Genomic DNA, 24921 nt, shown 5'->3' with positions numbered 1-24921 from the left:
AGCACGAGCTGTAGACGCTGGACTGCCCGAGCATTTGTTTCCGTACTGGCTGTCTGCCTATTACCTGGCGTCGCTATTAAACCCCCTTACAAAGTGGTGGAGGTGCTGGGTACGCAAACCTGGAGCTTCGAAGCCGGAAGCTGCCCACTGCATCAGCAATGCCTGAGACCGAAAATGTCTGATGGCGTGAATAGGACGGTAGCGTCAGAAATTGAAGCACAGCGGGCAGGGACAAACTGGGCGCTGAAAGGAGGAAGGTCTATGTCCGTCGCGACGACAAGGTTAGCCACACTAGATACGGCCGCATCAACAGAAGGCGCATCACGAAACGGTAACAGCACCACTTCGGCCCGAGCGCAGTCCACGACGGCGTGATGACGTGATAAAAAATCCCATCCTAGGATGACATCGTGGGAACATGAAGCCAACACGTGAAATTCAATGATGTACAACACGTCTCGAATAACCACTTTTGCCGTACATGCCGCGACGGGCTCAATTTGTTGGGCACTCGCAGTATTAAGAGAAACCACGGGAGAAAGCATCGTCACTTTACAAAGAGAGCGGCAGAGTCTTTGACTAATCACGGATATCGTGGCACCGGTATCGATGAGTGCGAGTGTTCGTACACCTTCGACGATTACATCGATAAGATTGGCGGGAGACAGGCGAGGACTTAAACGATTAGACGATGACGCAGCTCGTGCCTCCGGAGCTGCGGCAGTTAGTTTTCCGTCTCAATGGGGGTGGGTCGTCGACGCATAGGCGATACAGAACGAAGACTTGTTGAAGGTGAAGGCGAGTGGGATGTAGAACGTCTAGAAGCGATTGTTCGGGCGCCGGAAGCAGTTTGCGCATGGCGTTCGTGAACTTCAGGTGGTACGTGAGGCGCGTGGTATGGAGGCCGAAACGAATAGTCAGGATATCTTGGTGCGTTAACTGTGAAGCGCCGACGACATAGACGTGCAACGTGACCTGGAATTCCGCAAAAGTAACATATGGGCCGGTTATCGGCAGTGCGCCAAAGATTTCCGGCATGTTGCTGTGTAGCTGGAAACGGCGCGGTGGACGGTCGCACAGGTTGTGGCGTATACATTGGCACACAAGATGGAGGCATTGCCGCGACGGCTGCATAAGTCAGGGGCGCGGCAACAGGCGTTGGGGGAGAGGCAGGCGTAGGTAATGGCAACGCCTCGGAGACCTGCTCCTGAATAGTCTGTCTGATTGTCGGCGTTAGGCGGTTCGTTGGTGCTTCGGTGGTCGGCAGATACGAGAGACACGAAAGCTGTCGTGCGACCTCTTCGCGTACATATTCTTTCATCTGCTCCAGCAGGGAGCTGTCACAACCAACGGCCAGGGCAGCGAGAGAGTCATCTGCAGTCGTAGACCTCCGAACTGCTGCACGTTGTTTCCAAATCTCTTCCAAGCTCTGGCACAAGGTCACAAGTTCGGATACGGTACTTGGGCCCTTTGCCAGCAACATTTGATAGGCATCATCGTCTGTGCCTTTCAAGATATGCCTGATCTTGTCATGTTCGGTCATCTCAGTGTTGAAGCGCCGGCATAAATCGATTACATCTTCTATATAGCTAGTGAAGTTTTCGCCCTGCCTTTGTGCACGTCCACGTAGGCGCTGCTCAGCACGCAGCTTGCGCACTGCGGAGTGATCGAACACAGCTGCGAGGGTGGTCTTGAAACCGGCCCAAGTGATAAATTCAGTACGGTGGTTTGTGAACCACAGGCTGGCGACGTCTTTGAGATAAAATGGGACATACTCCCATTTCGAGGGGTCGTCCCACTTGTTGGCGGCGCTCAGCTTTTCAAACAACTGCAACCAGTCCTCCACATCTTGGTCCTCGGTGCCGCTGAAGAAGGGCGGATCTCGTTGGCGCAGAGTGGCAGGCACGATGACCAGTTGAGATTGGGCCGTGCTTTGCTGGGTGGTGCCTTGCTCGGTCGTCTGATCAGGCATTGCTGATGCAGTGGGCAGCTTCCGGCTTCGAAGTTCCAGGTTTGCTTACCCAGCACACTTCCACCACTTTGTAAGGGGGTTTTATAGCGACGCCAGGTAATAGGCAGACTGCCGGTACGGAAACAATTGCTCGGGCAGTCCAGCGTCTACAGCTCGTGCTCCCGCTCGCGCTTCGCACTCAGCGATGGTCCCACTAGTCATTGCCTTGCGAATTCTCCACTACACATTGCTGAACAGTGCGAATGAGAGAGCTAGAAAGATGTAGGGAGATGAGGGTAGTGTGGGAGCGCTGGTACGCAGACCGGTTAAGCAAAAAGAGTTCACATTTCTCCGGTGCAGGGGACAGGCCAGCAGTAGCGAGAAGGGAAGCGATGAGGTCCAGGCCATGTTGCAAAGTATCCTTGCACGTGGCCGGCACATCCAGACGTACACCAGAGAGTGATGTCGTCTGCATAAAAATATGGTGGAGGTCAGGTATTTGGGACAGTTGGGAGGCAAGGGGGGCCATGGCCATATTAAGTAGAGTAGGAGATAGTACGGCACCTTGAGGAGTGCCGCGGCTGAGGGAGTGTGGGTTAGACAAATGAGTATCGACTCTAAAGCGAGCAACTCGATTGGAACTGATCGATTGGAAAGAAATGATCGGATGTAAGAATACATGCGGGAGCCACATGACAGGGAGGAGAGCTGAGCGAGTATGTGGTCATGACTCACGCCATCGAATGCCTTCCGTACATCGACGGTTACAAGCGCATGGATCTGACTACGAGAAGGTGAAAGAAAAGTATGCTGAAGAACAAGAAACATGTCCTGCGCACTAACGTGGCGTCGGAAGCCAATAAGAGAAGGAGGGAAAAACTCTTTCGCCTCAATAAAATCAGACAGTTGAGTCAAGGCCATTCACTCAAGAGTCTTGCCAACGCATGACGTCAAAGAGATAGGGCGAAGGTTAGAGAAAGATGGAGGTTTGCCCGGCTTCGGAATCATGCAAATTAGAGATGATGTCCAAGAGCTTGGAAGACAGCCGCTGTTCCATGCTTCGTTGAATGTGTGTAAGAGAAATTCCTTCGCGTTGTCGGGGAGATTACGTAATGTAGTATATGTTATCTCGTCCTCACCGGGTGCCGAGCGGGTAGATTGAGTGGCTAAGGCAGCTTCCAGCTCCCTGAGTGTGAATGGGCGGTCCAGGTCTGGGTTAGCTTTGCCACAGTAATCTGGGTAGGAAGGTGTGAGGGGGGGTGGGAGATACAGAGATTTTAAATTTTCAAACACATCAGCTGGAGTCCCTTGAGCGAGAGCTTTATCTAGGGTGGGAGCAACGGCAGGCTTGGTACCTAAGAGAGACCTAAACAGAGACCATGTAGAGCGCGAGTGCAGTGCGGAGTCAAGGCCGTCACACAGCGTGTTCCAACGAGAGTGCTTGAGGGAAGTGCCGTAAGCGATAATTTCAGCCCGCAGAGCATCAATTCGGAAAGAAAGTTGGATGTTGTGTGGCTGGGAGCAGAGGGCGCGTTTCAAACGTTGATGACGTCGCCATAAGCGGAGGAAGTGAGGATCAGGGTCAGGAATGGGAAGTTGAAAACGAGCGCGGCGACAACAGGATGTCATTGCTGCGGATATCCGCGACGTCCAGTCGTCGTAAGTTTTAAATTAGTCAGACAAAAGGTTATTACGGAATGCTTCCCAGTCAGTGTGAGCGACTCGTTGTTGCCGCCTATTGTGGGAAAGAGGAGTGGTGATGTGTATGAGAAAGTGATCACTGAAAAATTTTTCAGCGGACACCTGCCAGTGAAAAGGAAGGGAACTCGGGGAGAACGTGAGATCAGGTGTAGTGGAACGCTGTTGAACAGTGCCCGCTCGAGTAGGGGTGTCAGGAGTATTAAAAAGGGTGAGATGGCGTTCCTGGGCGAGGCAGTGTAGAAGGCGACCTGGTTTGATTGTTTGGGGGCAACCCCAGAGCCTATGAAGAGCATTAAAGTCACCCCCAAGGAGGATATGGGTGGTCGATGGAAGGGAGTGCAGGAATTCGCCAAGAGCACTAAACAAAGAGGACGTGACAGGGGGGTTGTAAAATGACATCAGAGCGAGAGAAATACGGGTAGATGGCTTGTAATAGACCACACCAACTAAATGTTTCAGGAGGGGGGAGGGTACGTCTAGTGGTTCAACGAGAACGTCATTGCGTACATAAATGGACGCAAGTGGCTTTCTCGTCGTAGCGTCATATGCACGGTAGCCTGGGATGGCAAGGGCCGCCCGAGTCTCCTGTATAAGGAGAAAATGGGGTAATGTTTGGCGGGTGAGAAGATATTAGTGGAGAGGGGTCCTATTATGACGAAAGTTGCGGCAGTTCCACTGCAAAATACCGAGGTCCTTTTCACGCGCCATCTAGGTCTTTGAAGTAGAGGAAGCGCCTACGCGTGCACGTTCCTTCTCTTTTGCCGGGGGAAGCGACTCTTGCAGGGAGTTAAGCATATAGGTGAAAGATTCCAGTTGCTTAGATTGGCTTTCGAGGGTCGTAAGAATCCGGACAATTGAATTTTCCAGCTGGACCAAGCGAGTGTGATGCGCAGTGGTGGTGGTTTCGACCATGTCGGCCAATTTGCTTGCATGGGAGCTGGAGGTCGGGGCGGTGAGTGTGGTGAGTTGCTTATTTAGCTCCGTGAGTTGAGAGGTAAGAGAGGATGTGGTAGTCGCGGGTGTCTGCGTCAATGCGAGTATTTTCTGTTGTAGCTCATCTGAGACGCGTTGTTGCTCGCGCTGGTTGCGCTCCACATAGCCTGTCGCAGATCGAAGGAGCGGCTCTCGTTACTTAAAAATGGTGAAGCTGGGTTTGATGAAGTGCACATGGGAGGTGTTCCCTTAACCTTAACGGTGTATGAGCAGGGGGGGATGTTGCGGGAGGTGATAGGAACTCATGCGCTGAAGAAAAGGGCGGTGAAGGCTGAGTGGCTCGGCGCACGGCTGTGCGACGGAGAAAAGCTGCTTTTGCGCAGTCGCGTTGCTTAGCTAGAAGGTAGGGGCAGGTGGAGTCGAGAGATGAGTGGGTGTTGACTTGGCAATGGATGCACCAGGGTTGGGCGCAAACGCGAGCATCGGGATCTGCTGGTAGAGGAGACGCACAGCGGCGGCACTTGGCCAGAACGCTGTGTTGGGGGCATTGATGAGCACGGTGCCCTATAGCAAGGCACCGAGTGCAAGTAGGGGGCTTGGGTTTATGTAAACGGCATCGGAAAGAGACGCGTTTGAAGTACACAAAGTGAGGGATGATGGTTCCAGCAAATGTTATGAGGACCGATTCAGTGGAGCCCATCATACGTGCAGCGAGTATATCTGAAGTAAATGATTCTAGGTCATGCAAGAGCTGTGATGTTGTGAAGTGACCACCGACGCTGTGTATGACGCCGAGACATGATATTGAAGGACTAGGGGCACAGGGCTTAATGTTGATCGGCTTACAATTAGGTTCCAGACTTGTGAGGGAGAGTAGGAGGTGGGCAGTGAGAGGTGAGTGCGTTTTCAGAAGCACAAGGCTCTGAGCAGGTTTGGCTTGAAGGGTGACCTCCGCACTGGTCTTGGGAGAGAGATTTGCAGGGGATATGATGGTAGAAAGCAGGTCATAGAGAGGCAGTTTCGGCGTGAGTGTTCCAGGTGGAAGTTGGATTCCGACGGCGATGAGCTCGGAGTGGGGGGGGGGGTCGAGGCAGGTTTTCGATTGGCACTAACGGTGTTCCAGCTGCCTTCAGGGGATGGCGTATTGTCTTCATTGACATGCGATGCCGTGAAGTCCATTTCCGTCGATAAGTCGTCCGCTGAAGTGATGGAAGGCAAAAGTTTGGCGATGGAAGGAACGACGCTCGTCTAAACGTGCTTGTCGATAGACTCGGAATTTCCAATGGGTAGGCCAGACGCAGATAAGGTGGGGAGAGCAGCAGGCGTGGTTGATTGCAACGCCAACGCTGCATTACGGCTCTCGGGCTCCGGCGTTTGTGTGGCTATCAAGCCGAGAGTAGCAGAGACGCCACCAGCGTTGCACGTTGCTGGACCGTGCGCACTGTTGAGGAACGCTGCCTGTTGCTGTATTGTTGTCGGCGCGGGGCTGGTGACATTGCCAGATGTTGACAGCGGAGGCACGGCTGTATCATCGGTACGACCGGAGGAGGCTGGGCTTACCGACAGGGCGTCAGTTGTCGTTGGTGTCGAGTGCTGGGCGGGACTCTGCATCGTGGAGGTGCAGGCGCGGCGCGTTAGGGTTAGCGCGGCGCCGCGCCGCTTCGTACTTTTGAAGGAGCCTGGGGGGCCACCCTCAAGTCGGACTAGGGCCCGGATGGTGTCGGCGTGTAACGGAAGTCTTCTAGAAGGAATAGTGAGCTTTTCCAGACACGGGCGGGGCCCGGTAACGGGCCAAGAACACGTGAAAGTGGAGCACTGTATGCGGCCAGCCAAACAAAACGGCGCCACCTGGCGGTTCCTCGAATAATGAAAATTTCATTATATGCATCTTCAAGAAACACAATATTGTTCGGGGTAAAGTGACTATGTGCCATTGTCGTTCTTATAAAACCGTGTAACCAATCCAGCATTTCCTTCCTCGCGAGGTATTCACCACAGTACACGCAGTCGATCTTTGTCAGTGGCCGATGCTCTTTAAGTGTCTGGGCCGCCATGACCAGGGAAAAACTTGGACCACTGGTTCTTATCGATGGGAATCTTTCAGCCTCCGCGTACTCCATTATAATAGAGAGAGAATGGTTTCCTTATGCCTTGAAAGGGCCGTTCAAGGATGGTTGTTTCGTGTACCAGCATGACAGGAGCCTGATTCACACTGCTCGCAGTGTGAAATCTTTGCTTGAGGGCCTTGCTGTCGCACATTAGAATGGCCACCTATAGGAGCGGATCTGAACCCCATTGAAAACGTCTGGGGTCTCGTGAAACGCTGACTTGCGGCGTGGAATCTTGGAAGTTCAACGAGGAGACCCTATTCACGGCCATACTAGAGGAGTGGGAAGCACTTCGTTCACGCCCCGAGATCGTGGCCGCGCTTTCCAATTCGATGCCATCTCGTGTGGCGCAAGTGATTGCCGCCGATGGGCATTTGATTAAATGCTGAAAGTAGTGATCTTTCTTGGATAGCAGTTATAGCTATCGTTTTCCTTTTTTTGTGGCTTATAGGAATAAACTGTTTATTTATCGCGTTTCCTGGCTATTTATTCTGGACGTGCGATATTCAGTGGTTTACTGCATACCACTGCACGCGCGATATTCGCACCAAGAAATGGAGCTGGCATAACGTCTCCGAGACAGAGTATTAAATTCATCACTGCAAGATGAACATATCACGCAACTCCGTTTGAAAAAGCTGAGAAACTGCATGGTTTCCGCGCTGCATCAAGGAAGAAAGTGTATTGCATGGCGCGCTCGAGCCATGCTATTACATTAGAGGCATTTTCGCCGCTATAATATCGCGGGAGTACCGGTGCTTGCACAGCGATGGCAGAAGTGGCACCTTGCGCCGTCCGCATCGTTTCGAAATGCGCGCCGTTGAAACGAGCGAAAGGCCAGGCTGCCGGGTGATATGGGACGAGCGTTCCCATATCGTACGCGCTCCCGGACAGAGCCGTGCAGCCACCAGAAGGCGCAGCGACGCGCCTCGGCACGCGCTCCCGTGGTCTCTAAAATTATGCACTCGACTGTACATAATTTGCCTAGTCTTCGTACTTGCGGGCTGCGAATCGTATTCGCAGTTTTGTTTATTGCTGTGTTTCGGTTTCGTTTCAAAGGAAAGAATGAATCCTCTTGAACTCCTCGAACCGATTTGAAATGGTAAGCACAAAGGAATAAGGTGGTGAAGCGCAACCGCTGAACATCTGCTAATTTTTGTGTCGTGAGAAAACAGCTGCAAGCCACACGAATGCACACAGTACTAGAAGCATGCCAGAAGTACGAGGACTAGACAAAGCCATGTACTACCCATCATTCCCATGCTCGCTGAAGCGCCGTGCGTTGAAGCTGCCATAGACACTAGCGCCAGAGTTCTGTAGTGTAGATTAGGAAACTCTATGGTTCTCGGTCCTTTCGTTTCCAGATGTGACGTACGTGCAACCTATGTATAGGGAAGACAGGATAGATAAACGGATGCTATGAGCGTCCCCTTTATCACAGGCTCAAATCTTCGCAGCGCCGTTCACCGCCTTAGCGGAAAGAGCGCAAAGCTCCTGTCGCTCGGACGGGCCGCGCTTGCTTGTTTTTCCGATTGCGCACACGAAAAACGTGTTTCTTGGGGTTTTTATCTCTCATTTTGCACGCTATCGGAGCCGCCCCTTCGTCTTCCTGGAAAGTACGCACACACGCCTGCTGATTGTGTGCTGCTACAAAAGATTCAAAATTTTTCATAGCTGAAAACTACCGTTTACTACTAAAAACTACTAAAAGTTTACAAAAAACTACTAAAAAACCACTAAAAGTTTACTAAAACTACTAAAAGTTTACAGCTGATGGCTGTAAACTTTTAGTCGCCACTCAGAGCCAACACCTTCATGCTGCGTGTTCGTGCTCAGCGTTTGTACGTGCATGTCTGGCAAGCAGCACCCACCAATAAGTTACCAGGCCTACGTGTTGCGATTCTAGGACTGAAGTCATGAGTTAGATTCCCGCATATGCCAGCTGCATTTCCATGAGAGGGAAACGTAGTAATACTGTGCTTAGATGTAGGTGCGAGAATGTCAGACAGGGCGTGTTGGTTTTGCATATTTGAAGCGTACGGTGGGATGACGCTTTATGTACACAGAAGTGGCGCTCGGTGTGTGTGCACACTCTCTCCGTCGTCGCACCTTACACTTCAAATAGATTTAGGTGCGCGTTAAAGAAATGCAGGTGGTCGTAATCAATCTCTAGCGGGACACCATGCCGTGCTTCCTAATGATACCATGGTTTTGGCATGTAAAATATTATATTCTTGCATGCGCCTGAGCCATGGGCGACATACAGCTGCCACTTCGAAAACTAGGTCAAATACGAAACAAGGTGGCAAGAAATTTTCGATGGTGTAGCAAAATAACGCACGGTTATCAAGGGCGAATGTCGGCGTAGCAAAAGAACATGCTAGATCCCAGTGAATATTGTATAGCATGACGAAGACCAAGCGAGCTGCTGAAATAACCAAAATGACATTTGAATTAGCTGTGAACACGTTGCACGATCAATGGCATGCATATTATTCGGAATAAAACATGCGCTGCAGCAAACACTTATGTTCGAAGTGGGCATAAAACAATCTATTAATATGCTTTCAAAAGAGGTGCCAAAACTTCCAAGGCACCATTGAAATTACGATACGACGCTGTTAAAATGCAATGAAAACCTCGTGAAAAGTGAAGCTCTTATGAAAGTGAGCACTGTGCATTGCAACGGTGCCAGGAACTTCACAGGACAGACGTAAGTTTAGTCCCTTCACAATGATCTTCTGACAAATCTAAAGTCACGCAACAAACTTGGCTACCGAGGAATTGAAATCCGAACGATCTATATACAAACGCTCGCGAAAGCGTGGAGGTGGTTCGCCGACAGCTCCGAGAAGACACGATGGCCGCACAAAATGCGCGTTCTACCGGTAACATACAAAACGAATTCGTGCCGTCACCTCACTTTTAATGTGATAGAAAGGCAGCTGCTCATTATCGACGTGCACATCTATAGTACTCGCTCCAAGACATCGTGTTTGACTAGCTTGGTCCCGCAAAGGATGTCAATAAATCGCTCTCGGCTCCGGTGACATTCACACAATGAAAACGTTTTTACAATCTCTTTAAACCTTCGAAGCAAGTCCCATGGGGGGGATGCTACACGAGCAGAGCAACCAGACAACAGCGCGCGCAGAGCGCGTTGACGTGCTGAGAGAGCGCAGGCAGAAAGGGGACGCGGGAGACCGAGCGACCGACTTTTGCTAGTAAAGCGGCGAAACATGGAGGAAGGAAAAATATAGGAGAGGCCATGACGTCTTATTCGTAAAGCCGCCGCATCGCAACACCCACACTACCTCCTAGTGGAGAAGCAGATAAACACTTCGCGATTTCCGGCGATCAGCTGCCGCAGCGGCCTTGGAAGCGGTGTTATCTGCCGGCAGCGAGTCAATACACGAGTGCTGCTTCTTTTGCGTGTTTTTTTAGAAAATCTGTGCGATGCCCAGCTGTAGTGTATACTTGCTGCGAATCGCGTGCACCACCGGATGTACTATCGGCCTCAAATGAAACACGAATAGCGGAGCGCGTGTTTCAAGCATTAGAAACACGCGCTCCGCTAAGTATAGTGTTCGCTGTCCTGTCATCACCATTGACAGGCGTGCACATCCGGCTTGGCAGCACTGCGCGATCCCCCTACAGTTTCTGCTCTGCGTTTCTGCTCTAGTTTTCGTATGGCGGTAATGGTGGCCATCGTTGGCGTGTCAAGCACTTTTGATCGTATCACTAGCAATACCTTGCTTTTACTTCAGCGTCGCAGGGCAATCGGTAACTTGGCACGATAAAATAAAAAGAGAAATATAATCGATTTGCGGTTGATTTTCAAACGATCGTCGTATCTCGTTTGCCAGCGCTGCTTCACCTGCACCCTTCTTTCAGAGACCGACCGGATTAAGCTCCACTTTAACTGAAAATGCCGAGTGTTTCTTCGGAAGAGAGAGCGCAAATTGTTTCGTTTTACAGGCACAAAGTGAAGCAGCGTGAAATTGCCAGCATTATGAACCAACTTCTGTCTACTCTAAATAGAATTAGCCATAATTCCATGGTGATGCACTCCGGGATGACAAACTATGCTGCAATACTCGCCTTCAGCTGAAATAGTTTAACTTCTGTTTTTTTTTTCATGTTCCTTTCAAATGCCATACCTAGAACACAAGCAGAAATATTGCACTGTAGGGGGATCGTGCAGTGCTGCCACACCGGATCTGTGGGCCAGTCTGTGCCAATGGCTGGTCGATGGCACGCGCTATGCCATTGATAAGGCTTGTGCCACGCGCTCCGCTGTTCGCGTTTCATTTGATGCCGAAAGTACCTGGTGGCACTTTTCACGTATGTTCACTTGACTGTTGATGGCACTTGCATGCGGAGCTCTCAGCTGTGCACTCTGTTGGTTCTCACTCATTGTGTCAACTGACAACACCCGCGAACTTTCATGTTTAGTGTTGTAGACATCGTGTCGCGTTTTTAGGTGTGTCGTTCATACGGAACGATAATAAACTTTTCTTGTTACCGGACTAAGTTTCTATGCATTGTACGGTGTGCGCTCACTGCGTGTTGTGTACGCACTGAAATTACACACTTTCCGTTCACGATCACGTATACAATACAGATGTACCTTCTTACCGACGTGAAGTACGTCAAGTACTACACTGTACGCAAAAGTTAGCCAAGATGGGAGTTTCTCCAGCACATGAGCCAACAAAACTCCCCTGCTCCAATTATTGACTCCCTTGTAGGGAGTGAACTCGGCTTATGTCGTCGTAAAACGCCCCCCGCTTAATCATAGAGTTTATGAACGGCACGACCTTGTTAATGTCCCCAGGGAGGTTCAGGTCACGTGGTTACAAACTCCCTTTGGGAGCTTTAAAAACCCTCTTTGGGCGTGACATGCATGCGTGCGTGTGTGTGTGTGTGTGTGTGTGTTCGCGTGCGTGCGTGTGTATGTATGTACGGGCATATGTTAGCACGTTGGTGTGAAACACAGGTGCTTGTTAGGCTAACCGTGTAAGCATCTGTCAACAGGCAACGAAATTATAAGTGCCGCGAAGAATTGCAACGACCTGTTGGAATTTAGTGTGAACATTTCAATATATTTCGCACCGTTGAACCACGCTGCACACCGGCCCGAATCCTCAACGAAACGCCGTGAATGCCGCGCTTCAAAGCGCCGAGTAGAAAAAAAAACTTCGAAGAGTAAATTAATGGTAGCAAAAGTAAGTTGTTACGATCGTCAGTGGCTGCTCCTGAAGTTTAACAGTGAAAAAATTTGAAGCGGTCTGAAGTAGGCTTCGCTCGACTACGGCAGGCTGGCGGGCAATCGGTGCTCACACCGGTTGCCAGCGAGCCTGCCGTTGCGCCGGCGACGCGCTCGTCCCCTCTCCGCCGATAGTGGCTTCTCGGAGTGTCACCGGTATTTCACCAGCTGTAACATCTAAGTGGTGAGAAGGCTTCGCTATGCCGTCGGTATCAAGGCTGCATCGTATCGAGCTTGCACTTTGCGCCGGCCACTGTGGCAAGCGCTACGAGCTAGCACCGACCACCGGAGAGGCAAAGAATGTGTTTCACAAAAAATAAAGGCTGCTGGTACGAATAACAGCCTTCTGCGCCTTGTGACCCCAGCTGTCAAACGACTAACTACAAGGCGAGCACCGAACGAGGCGGCATATGATCGTCAGTGATTGCACCGTAAAACTTCGAAGCGGTTTGAAGTAGGCTTTGCTCGACCACGGCAGGCTGGCTGGCAACCGGTGAGAGAGTTGCGCCGGCGACGCGCTCGCCCCGTCTCCGCCGATGGAGAGTTCTCGGAGTGTTACCGGTATTTCACCGGCTGCAACATCTAAGTGGTAAGAAGGCCTCGCTATGTCGTCGGTATCAAGCCGGCCGGCATCGTATCGAGCTCGCACTGCGCACCAGTCGCCGTGGCGAGCTCTACGAGCTAGCTAGCACTGACTACCGGCGAGGCAATGAATGTGTTTTACAAAAAATAAAGGCTGCTGGGATGAATAACAGACTTCTGCGCCTTGCGACCACAGCTTCGACCACAGCTCGAAGGCTAGCGCCGAACGGGGCGGAGACACACCGTTCGGCATGCATGCATGCCCATGCAATGCATGCGAGCAACGGGAACAGCGATTGTGAACCGTCTCGTTAGTTTAAGTCTATCGCTCCATAGCTTAAACTGCGTGTATAGCGGACACCTATTTCTGTCCGCTATCGTTAAAAATAACGAGACGTAAACTGCACATCAGCAAGTATTTTGTGATCGCCAGCTGTCCTGTCATTCATCGAACCACCGTGCCGTACTCGTGAGTGAGGCCTAGTCGTCGAACGCGGTAGCAGCGTTCTACCTCGGTTTATCGCTGGAGCTGCTGATAGTCCCTCGTTAATGTGTTCATTCAAGGCCGCGCAGGCTTTGTGTAGGATTCAGTGCATTTCACCGATCCGCAAGCAGTAATGCTAATGCTAATTCAGCCCGTACGGCAGAGCGCCAACTGAAAATACATTTCCGATATAGTTAAAAAATATTGAATATTAGGCAGGCTTAGCATTAAAGGCATGTGTGTTGAAGTGTTTACATCGAGCCACCGTATCTTCATACTTACGCCGTGCGTGCTTATTGCCTAATTATTAGCAAAAAAAGGTTCCTCCCGGGCTACATAGGAGGTCAGAATGTGGTGCCTATATATACCCGGTGACTAAGTGGTAGGTGTGCACTGCGGGTGGCAAGCTGTGGTGAGTGTAAGTGTGGTATTACGCGAACCTTGTGAGCATGTTTCTGTACTTTAATCATTGTTGTGTGTATCGAAGGTATTGCAATTGAAATTATGCTAGCGCATGGTACGGTTGCTGACGTAATTTTCTTCTCGGTCAATGGAAAAAATTTACTCCCATACTCACTTGAAAAAGTTCACCTATGTATGTAAATAAAAACCGCCCTGGCACAATGCAAAAACCCCCTACTGATGGGGAGTAAATTTTTTACTCCCTCTGGACGGTGTTTATAAAACTCCCATCGGGGCGTGCGCTTGAGGACAAGGTCATTTACTCCCATCTTGGCTTATCTCTGTTTACAGTGTAGGCTGGCGTTGCACAGAATAGCTACGAAGCAAGCTCTCCAAATCGTGCATTGCCACACTGACACTATATACGAGCAAAGAACTGCTAATCGGCCCATAGATCAGAAAATATGGCTAAGAGAGAAAGAAAGAGAGAGAGAGAGAGAGAGAGAGAGAGAGAGAGAGAGAGAGAGAGAGAGAGAAAGAAGGACTTGCGGCGAGCATCACGCGTAAGTCACTGCCGGGTGAGTTCGAATACGATGATGCAGGGGCTGAATGATTTTCATTCCGACACGTACCGGTGCTTTTTGTGCCGTTGCACAAAAACACTCCAAGAAGTATTTCAGCACGCCGTGTTCGGGCCTTCCACGCACGAATAGTCTAGAAAAGGTGTGCTCGGAACATTTTACCGCATGCAAACAATACAATACGCGTTAAGTTACCGCCAGGACTATATAAGCAAAACAGCGCTGAGAGAACACCGTGGAGCGTCTGCTGTTTTGTTTGTCCCATACCGGTTTTTTTGCTCCATAGGTTTGACGTAACTTCCGCCACACTTCTCGCAATGCATTGGGATAGGATAGGGCCTCTGTTTAGTTTTTCCTTCCTTCATATGGCGAAACGTGTAGGCTGCAGCACCACCTCCCGATGTTGGGAGGCCTATTTAGCCACACTCGCACACAGGAGTCACAAGAAAATAGTTGAATCGTGCTAATGCGCTCGAGGTCATGACGCGCACGGCCGTGGTTTTTTCCCCGGCGTCGTCCTTCCCTGTGTATGGCTTCCATCGTGCTTTTCGGGACGAGGGCAAAGAGCGTGCGACAAATCCTGCAACTTCCCTCGAACTTGGCGGATTTGATTAATTTTGGTGGGGACCGGGGCTTGAGGCCATACATGCGGATAGATTTATTGTAGCAAAATAGCCATTTGGGCTAGTTGAAAAAGGTTCATTGTGAATGCAAAAAGCGGGGCACCGTACGCAGTATGTTTGTAAACAGTGGTAAGCGCCATCGGCACAATGCGGCCACGCGGGAGGCTCCTTCTCGACGAACTGCGCTCGAAAGCAGCTTAGCAGCTGCTGTGACAGTTGTCACGTGATCACAGAGAACGGTGTCGAGCTCTGGGATGGGTGGAGCCTGCGCGCTAACACGTCCCTACAAGCGTCTCAGTAACTCGGCGTCGCGTATATTGTTTACAAGCATGGAAGAGCTCTATATTGAGAACGTTTGATGATTACGTGATAAAAGTTAGCGATACTCTTTGCTGTTCAAGTTGGAACTTACCTAAAGACAATTTAGCCGAGAATCAAAACAAATGGAGCAACACCTTCGCACTGCCCCCGCGGTGTTTTATGCGCGACTAAATTATATCTTGGCCAAATTATTCGAGGCCCGTTTGAAGAGTTCTTCACCAGATCCGTCCATTGCTATTGAGTGATCCCTCGCCGTCCGCCCACATGGCTTCGATCGTTTCTGCAACGTGTGAAATGACTGCACGGCGTGAAAATTGTCGAAGCGCTATGCACCTTCCTCGAGCATGCAGCTTCGTTATCTGTAGGAAGGCGCTGTTGGAGAAAGAGAAATAGCGGCATGTGCGAGCACACTATAGGCACTACTTGCTACGTATAGCTTCCTTCAACATAACACTCATATTATTCATTCGATGGTTGATGATTGACATGTGGGGTCTAACGTCCCGAAACCATCTTATGGTTACGAGAGACGCTGTAGTGGAGGGCTCCTCAAATTTCGACCACCTGGGGTTCTTTAACGTGCACCAAAATTTGAGCACACGGGCCTACAGCATTTCCGCCTCCATCAAAAGTGCAGCCGCCGCAGCCGGGATAACGTTCCGCGACCTGCGGGTCAGCAGCCGAGTACCTTAGCCACTAGACCACCGTGGCGAGGCAATCATTGGATGCGAAACGCCCAACGAAGCACTAGAAATTCACCTCTTATCAATGAGACGGAAGTGTAAATCCGGTATATGCCACTATATATGTCATCAGAAGATAAAAAAAGAGAAGTAAAAGGAGGTCGTGGTCATCAGCGCAGTTGTTTCTGCATATCGACGAAGGGGATGCGCTTTGAAGTCGTGGACGAAGAAAGTAACGGACGCGCATAGCGCAAGTTTCAGCTGGTTTGTTAGAAAAACGCCCTGAAATTTGGTCAGTGCACCGTCATAGATCGCAACCATAATAAATCTCTGAGGCTCATAGTGAAAGCCCAATTGATTTCGGAACGTGCGGAATTGCGTGTTAGCATAGCTTTATTTACGTTATGTAAGACAGACAGACACGCAGGCCATGTCTCCGCGATGGCGGGTGCACGGTGTGTTTCTCTTCTTCGGTCCCAATATTCGCGCTCCCCAGCAAAACCAACGATTATCGCCTCGCGCGCACGGCTACCACGAAAGGGCACATTGACTGAGGGTCCTGACGGTGGCAGAGTCCATGGCATGCACCAGAGCTACACTTCTAGTGTAGCTCTAATGTTCGTTCTCCTTTAATGCATATCTAGTACACTCTAGCAGAGCGCACGGAATTCCAGTGTGCACTGCACAGGTATTTTTTTAAAAGACGATTGTTTTTCTTGGGGACCTTCGACGCAAAAATTTTGGTCGGTCTGTCTGTCTCTGTCTGTCTGTCTGTCTGTCTGTCTGTCTGTCTGTCTGTCTGTCTGTCTGTCTGTCTGTCTGTCTGTCTGTCTGTCTGTCTGAACATTTGTCTGTTTGTCCACTCTTAACAGCATCGGCTATTTGAAACGATCGACACCTTCCGCAGCGCCTATATACCTATGTTTCTTAAAATTCAGCGTTCATACTTGTGCAATTGTCGATTAAAAATCATTTATTGTGCGTGTCTGGGGCACCTTAAGAACTCGTATATATTCTGCATGTGCGCATTTTACTAGAAAAGGCATACATAAGTAATTTTAAGCAAGGTAGCGCTTATCACGCTGCGCTGACCATCCAACGCTTGCACGGAAAGGCGAGTGTTTCCAACGCTTTACTAAAATGAGACGGTGGTGGCACCTACCCGTCGCCTTGCGTTCAACACCTTCTCACCTCTGAGGCGGGCGCGCACACCCGTCTCATAGCCACGTGCTTTTTGAAAAAAAAAAACTGCCAGATGGCGCTCATGTCTCACGTGTGACGTGACTTGAGGCGCTTGTTCGCTTCCACTGCACGCTCGGGGTACTCTAACTCATCAATTTTCTTGAACAGAACATCAAATAAATGTTTTGTTCACTCTCACCACACTCAAGACTATCGAATTTCGGCGACATTTGCAGAATAAATGCAGATAAGGGGCCATTTTGTTAGGGGTTACACTCCTTAAGCCGTGGCTCGTGTGTCCACAATGTATGTAGAAGTAGTAGTAGTGCGTCGTAGTAGAGGCAGCCACCTCCCCAGCCGAACTAGAGGAGCGGCCCGCGTGCACTCATTTGAATTGAGAAGGAAACCCTCGCACATTAATCATAAATAAAAAGATAGTTGTTTCTGATGAAACAGCCAATAGAAACGAGTATCAGTGACTCAATGTGCAACAAAGTTTGCCTTGAATTTGAGGCTTGCTAAAAAAAACTAGTATCAGAAGGACGCACTTTGAGCACTATCTGACAAGAAAGGGTTGCCACGTTAAAATCGCTTGGCGTAACCTTTTTGGTTTAAGCAAGGTTTAGCGAGGGCTAGGCTGTAGTGCCATGAATATAGTGTACTAGTATATAGCCATGAACTAGAGGTGGTGAAAGGTGGGAAGTAGACTCGAAGCGGAGGCCGTAAGAAAGTGCACGCGTGCCGCTCCTCTAGTCCGGCCGTGCGACCTCTCGTTTTGTCTTTAAAATGTTCACTGGATGGCGGCCCTTCTACATGATGAATATGCGCTGAAAAGACGCGAGATGGTGGTACTTGGACTGTTCACTAGATGGAAGAACAGATGGGCAGATGCATGAACGGAGATACAGACACATTCACAGATGGACAGACGAAAGCACGTACGAATGGACGGACGGATGGACGCATTGATGAATGAACGAATGAACGCACGGACGTACGGACGGACGCATGGGTGAACGGATGAATGAACGCACGGACGAACGGACGGACGCATGGGTGAACGAACGAATGGACGCACGGACGGAAGTACAGGTGCGCAGTCGGATGGATGGACGCACTGACAGACGCATGAGCGGTCGCACAGACGAATGCACGAACGGAAGCATGAACAAACAGACCAACGGAAGGGCAGACAGACTGACGGATGCTTCTGCCCACTGATCATTCTTCACTGCGTGGATATGCTGTGAAGAATCACCGCCAAGATCTTCTGCCTGTACTAAACGAAAGTATTTTTTCTGTTCCTGCATTTATTTTGGTCCCATTTGCGAAGAAAAGCATGACAACCACTGCATTTTTCTGATAGGTAAATGTAAAAAGGTGTCAATTCATCTGTGGCAGTATTTTTTATTTTGATTCGTTTTGTTTCGCTGCTAAAGGGCACGATTTAAGAAATATACAGGCATTTTACCATTCATCCTTTCTGGATATGGAGACTTGTATGGGGCAAAACACAGCTACTTATCGTCGCTGAATCGTATTTATCTCCTATGCTGACTCAAAATTTTACTATTATATCCCGTACGGATATTTATGAGTGTCACAAACGACTCCAATTTTCGGAGCATCCGCGGGCTCGACCTTCCAAGGGCGCTTTTGTGTTGGGGGGACGACATCCGGCGACTATAACGACCCAGCGTGGCGCCGGCTCGTCTTCCCTGCACCGGTACCGGAAGGGGCACCGGCGGTAAACAAGGAAAATTACTACCAGATGAGACGGGAACACGTGTACGCCCCTGAAGAGGTTTGGACTGCATCGGAATAGGCAGTTGACGTACAGCCAGCAACAAGTGCGGTCGTCGGTGTCGCGAGTCTCGCGTAGGCGGCGAGCACGGAGTGACCCGCGCAACGTATTGAGACGGCTGCAATTCCGGGCACCCTCGTCGTCTACCAAGCCGGCGAGACCTTCAGCGGCACCCGTCAACTCCCCTACGTGCACCAAGAGCTGGCCTGGTCCGTATGGAACTGTTTATTGTGACTTTTTTTGTTAAACCGTAAACTTGTTTTAAGCAGCCTGTTTTTTAAATATTTGTAGTGTGCGCTGCGTCGCACGATTAAATTCTAAAGCGCCACCACGATCATTCTGTAAATATTTTCTTGTATCCCTCTCCTTTGATTCCCATCTTGTTGTTATTTTATTAATGTTCCGCATATTTGTCTTTACTTTGTATCTTTTGTAGTGTTTTTTAGCATATTTTGTTATATAGCTGTTCTTTCCATCGCGCGTATCAGTTCTTCCTTCTTTGTTATTTTTGTAATCTCCTGCCTTTGCCCCTGTTTTAATTAAATGCTTGTTTATGTGTAATCAAACTCCGTGTCTGCTCTATGAGTGCGTCGGTCAGGCCCACACATCACCACACGTGCAACCCCGCACGGGTCGGCCAACCCGCAAATAAATTCGAAATGTGCCACTTCGGGGCCTTTCAGGCGTCGCAGGCCGAAGCGTAAAGTGGAAGCCTGCGAGTCTGCCGCACGTCGATTTTGGATCGGCGGGGCCTCACCCGAAGTGTGTGACATTATCTGGCGTCCACGCGACAGGACTGGCCGACCGCGTGGTGATGTCTGGGAGACTGACGTAACTCTGAGCGTTCAGTATGTAGCCGTTCTGTTATCGCTTTGTTGGTTGTCAACTGTTTATAGCAATGGACAACACGGAGTTTGATAAGCTAATTGAACAGGGCAAAGCCTTTGGCTTTCTAGGCAAGGAGTTATATAATTTCGTCGAAAAAGAACGAAATAGACTTAAAGAGGAGCGCGATGCCGAACGCATTAGGTACAGGCAACATCTGGAATTTTTGATGGAACAGGAGCGAGAAAATTCAAGGCTGAGAATTCAGAGAGAAAAAGAGCGCTTGGGACTGTGTGCCACGCAGTCGGGTCCCAGCTTAGCTGCTGGAACGCCCAGTAGCGTGACCTACCGTGGCCTGAACAAGCAGTCTTACCAGGATCATGTTCAGCTACTGCGCCAGAAAATCGAAAGTGAACGGCGCATGTTTGAGACCTGGGATGCAAGGCACAAAAGGGGCAAAGAGCCCGTAGGTGTCAAACCGCCGAGAGCCGGCAAAAATTTTGTACTGTTGAGGCGGACATCAGGTTTGCGAGTGAACCTAAAAAGTTAGCTGCTGAAAGTCCCGTTGTGGCCACAAAGACCACTGAAGGCCACAGTGATGGCGACGAGGCGATGTGCCTGGAGAGTCTTGTTAATACAGAAATGCCATCTGTAATGGACTTGGCACAGCCACCCTGTTTGTGCGTCGCCATAGCAGCTAAATGTGAAGTTCGCAGTACCTCCGGCCCGGTAGGTGAGGACCCCTGTACAGAGAGCGGTGCACAGTCGGGTGCTGACACACACGGCGAGCTGGGCAATGTTGGGGCAAGTAGTTCTCCCAGGTGCGAGCGGCGCAGCCCCGAGGAAGACGCTTGCATTGCTCAGCCGTCAGTCAAGCTTCCCGCAAGTCAGGGTGTCCACAAGTTAACGCAAAATCCCGACTGTATAGAGAGATTATGGTTATATCAGAAGAAAAGAAAAGAAAGGTGCCGACCCGTAACTGTCTCTCCTTACGAGGACACCTCAACAGGTCAGCAGAGGAATGGGATATGGGGAATAAAAGATATAGAGAGAAGGAAGGAGGGATAACAAGAATAGAAGGAAAATAGACGGATAAGAAGCCGCCAGCCAACGAGAGGAAAAAAGAAGGAGATAGGAAAGTGGGGATCCGGTCGAAGCAGTCCAAGGGCGGGGTGCCACAATGCGAGAGCTGCACGGCATCAGGAGACCGCGGAGGGCGAACCAGTCGGCGGGAGATACGCTGAAGTCGGAGATCGCGAGGGCACAACCGTCCAGCTTGAAATCCTCCGAGCGAATGTCCCGACTGTATAGGCATTATAGCCGAAGAGACAAGCGAAAGGAGTTCTGCTCTGCAAATGTTGCAAGCGGACTTTTCAAAAGTGAGCACTGAGCAACGTGCAAAAGGAAAAAGACGCCGCAAAAGCAAGAACAAGAGAGAAGCGAAGGGTGTAAATCCACCCATGAAATCGAGGATCGCCAAAGGTCAATCAACGCAACGAAAGCTTCGATTGCGTTTTGTGGCATTCGCCAGTAGAGGGGGTAGTCATACCCCAAACCGCTTGAAGGGTAGGGGGGTGAGGCAGGCGATTGTACCTGCTGCTCCGAGGAGCCAACGCCCACCACTCCATTCTTGTGTTCGAGGAGCGGAATGCATGGGGAAGGAGCGCAATATGCCTAGACGACGCGACGCGGGTGCAAAGCCCATTTTCGTAGAACGCGGTGTCGACGATGGCTTGCTGCCACGGGGCAAACTAGCGGGAAACAGACATCGGGGTAGCGGCCGTCCACTCTTTTGTCTGCCCTGGTTGCTTCGAATGGCTCCCCCAAGAGCGCGACCACCTCGAGCACAGATAAAGGTTACGCAGATCGAAGTGAAAACGTGGCCTTAAAGAAAAAGAACATTTTTTAAAAACAATGTTCATTTATGTTTTTTGATTTAGGAGCATTCCATGAATGGGGGGACTAATAGCTTAGTTATTTTTTTGGTTTGCTTATGTCGTCTGTGTGTTTGTAGACGATGTTCGTTGTTTCAACCTATTACCCGTTCAGTTAGGGAAGCCTTTATTTAGGGATATTGTTATTTTATTAGTTGGGCTTTTGCATTTTAAGAGACCGGTTGGTCATACAATCCAAGTGTCTCACGGTACGCATGTGTGATAAACATGACGCTATGTTATTCAAGACTTTTCTTTCTATTATTATTTTGAAAGGAAGCGCTTTAGTGTGGAGCATGCCCAAGAACTGTGCACAAATGATCATGCCGATTTATTACTCATTCATCTTTTCTGAAAGCTGCGTGTCCATAAGTGACTTTTCGATACCACTTAAAGCGTGTAGTGTTTTAATATGTGGCATGAAAGAATGCCTACGTGCCTTGTCCTTAAATCGTGCAGTATTTTTGTGATTTTCTTTTCGAATGTGTGTGGCCATGACGTTGTGCGCGAGTTATGACTTTTATCTTATGGTGACCGTGAAGCGTAGTGTGTCAGGTGTTCTCTGCGGTGTCGTCCACGTCAGCGAAATGGTGCGCGAAAAAAGAAACGCGTTGGTGGACGACCGGAACACTGAAAGCTTCCGAACATTGTGCGTTTGTGATTTTCTTGAATATTACGCAGTAATATTCTTGAGAAGGGGGCTATGTCACAAACGACTCCAATTTTCGGAGCATCCGCGGGCTCGACCTTCCAAGGAAGGGCGCTTTTGTGTTGGGGGGACGACATCCGGCGACTATAACGACCCAGCGTGGCGCCGGCTCGTCTTCCCTGCACCGGTACCGGAAGGTGCACCGGCGGTAAACAAGGAAAATTACTACCAGATGAGACGGGAACACGTGTACGCCCCTGAAGAGGTTTGGACTGCATCGGAATAGGCAGTTGACGTACAGCCAGCAACAAGTGCGGTCGTCGGTGTCGCGAGTCTCGCGTAGGCGGCGAGCACGGAGTGACCCGCGCAACGTATTGAGACGGCTGCAATTCCGGGCACCCTCGTCGTCTACCAAGCCGGCGAGACCTTCAGCGGCACCCGTCAACTCCCCTACGTGCACCAAGAGCTGGCCTGGTCCGTATGGAACTGTTTATTGTGACTTTTTTTGTTAAACCGTAAACTTGTTTTAACCAGCCTTTTTTTTAAATATTTGTAGTGTGCGCTGCGTCGCACGTTTAAATTCTAAAGCGCCACCATGATCATTCTGTAATTATTTTCTTGTATCCCTCTCCTTTGATTCCCATCTTGTTGTTATTTTATTAATGTTCTGCATATTTGTCTTTACTTTGTATCTTTTGTAGTGTTTTTTTAGCATATTTTGTTATATAGCTGTTCTTTCCATCGCGCGTATCAGTTCTTCCTTCTTTGTTATTTTTGTAATCTCCTGCCTTTGCCCCTGTTTTAATTAAATGTTTGTCTAAGTGTAATCAAACTCTGTGTCTGCTCTATGAGTGCGTCGGTCAGGCTCATTCATCACCACACGTGCAACCCCGCACGGGTCGACCAACCTACGAATAAATTTGAAATGCACCACTTCGAGGCCTTTCAGGCGTCGCAGGCCGAAGCGTAAAGTGGAAGCCTGCGAGTCTGCCGCACGTCGGTGTTGGATCGGCGGGGCCTCACCCGAAGTGTGTGACAATGAGGTAGTCAATCGAAGCGCAGGTACGCTCTAGATAACTGAGTGCCCTGGTCATGTCATTAAAATAAGGTACGCGAGAAGGTAATTTTGCTGGAATAAAAAGTTCGGTTAGCCAACATAATTTAAGTTCCCACGTTTTTCGTAGTGAAAGTGCCTGAGTTGTCATCGTATTCTTTTTTGTCATCTAAACTTTGACTGTGTTTTGGTAGCACATTGGCAATATAACTGTCGTCTTTATTTACTGTACACTTGATTGAATCAGTATTTAAGGGTCCCACATGTAGCATAACGACTTCTTTCTAATGAAAACTAAGTATTCGCCGAGCTAGGCTACGAAAAAAGTGCACATTGTTTCATACCAGGTACATTGAACTTTGAACGCGTGTTGTGTACTTATTGAACAAGCAAAACATTTAGATACTTGTTCTTACATTGTGGATCTCGTCCACTGAACACCATAACATCGACAGTGCGAATGGGCGACCGTAAGTAACCAAAACGGGGCTGTACCCAGCCCGTGATCTTCGCAAACCGGCGACGTTTAGCCTAGACGTATGGCGACCGCCTGCATCCTCCTCTCTGTATCCTGCTTCTGCCGCTCGACGGGCAGATTCTTGAAACGGCGTTACGATAGAAAGTAGCACTAGTTTCAATAAAAAAAGAAAAATCAACCCTTTTACTCGTGTGTAGCCCGTCAGCGTAGAACGCGGCACTCTTCTCAGTTCGCTTGTTGATTGGGCTGTGAATGTTTCTTTTCTTTTCGCCAGTGCCCCCCCCCCCCTTCCATAGTATACAGCCTGCAAACTTGGAAGTAAAGCAAGTTTACAGCACATGCGGATCTCTTTCAGAGGCATCACAACTAGAAGTGCTCTAATATGGACGGTGAAAATCTACTGCAGAAAAAATAAAACGCGTTTGAGAATACATACGCCCAAACACTGACTTTTCCTCTCGTACACCCTCGCCTGACATTCTTAAATTAGTGTGAAGGTATATAAAAACGCAAAATAATTTTTTTCTCGCCCCATGCAAGCTCCACCAAAAGCGCGGCATGTTTTTCGACCAGACGAAAGAGCGCTGTGGTGGGGAGAAAAAGGGAACCACGCCCACCTCTGAAAACACGCTTTCACCGTGCGATTGGGGCGGTCTGAGATTAGAGCGGCCCGCCGCGCACACGCCATCTCGGAGGCCATGGGCAGGCAGGCAGCCAGCCAGCCAGCCAGGCAGGGAACTTTAGTAAAGGGCCAACAAAAATTCAACGAGGTGATGCTACTGCTCTGTGCAGACTATGGTTGGTAGTCGCGTTTACCCGTGCGTACGCGTTCCGCATAGGGAAGGCCAACACCGCCGACTGTGCACACTGTGGAGATGAAGAAACAATTCGACATACCCTGTGTGACTGCCTGGAATACAACCTGGAAAGACAACACATTTCTAATACACTAAACAGGTTAGATGACCAGCCGCTGTCAGAAGAAAGTATACTGCGCCATCGTCTTGACTCATCGTCACAAAAGAAAGCCGTGCAAGCACTACTGGGCTTCTTGCGAACTACTGGCCTGCCGGAACGCCTCTGAATCGACTGATTTTGTGTGTGCGTGTGTGTCGGTGTTTTTCTCTTATTTATTTTTTAACTCTCTCTTTCAACCCCCTATTCCCCAACGCCAGTCTAGGATAGCATACTGCATACTAGCATCTGGTTAACCTCCCTGCCTTCTTTTCTTCTCGTTTCTCTCTCTCTTTTTAGTAAAGGGACCTTGCAACACTTTTTGAGCATGGTCAGAAAACGCTGCCGATTGGTATTAGAGGCTCTCGACAACACGCGCGCCAAATATTATAGCACAGCACGT

At 49.7% G+C, this 24921-nt stretch overlaps 1 protein-coding gene across 3 annotated transcripts in view; it reads left to right on the top strand.

Moving 5' to 3' along the window:
• LOC119180906 (FGGY carbohydrate kinase domain-containing protein) overlaps nucleotides 1-24921 on the top strand; it is a 141378-nt gene that overhangs the window by 60813 nt on the left and 55644 nt on the right. The window lies entirely within an intron of this gene.

Source organism: Rhipicephalus microplus, unplaced genomic scaffold (assembly GCF_043290135.1).
Source record: "Rhipicephalus microplus isolate Deutch F79 unplaced genomic scaffold, USDA_Rmic scaffold_14, whole genome shotgun sequence".
In the NCBI taxonomy this organism is placed as follows: Eukaryota; Metazoa; Arthropoda; class Arachnida; order Ixodida; family Ixodidae; genus Rhipicephalus; species Rhipicephalus microplus.
The sequence above is the reverse complement of the archived record's forward strand: the minus strand, read 5'-3'. Positions and strand labels throughout refer to the sequence as shown.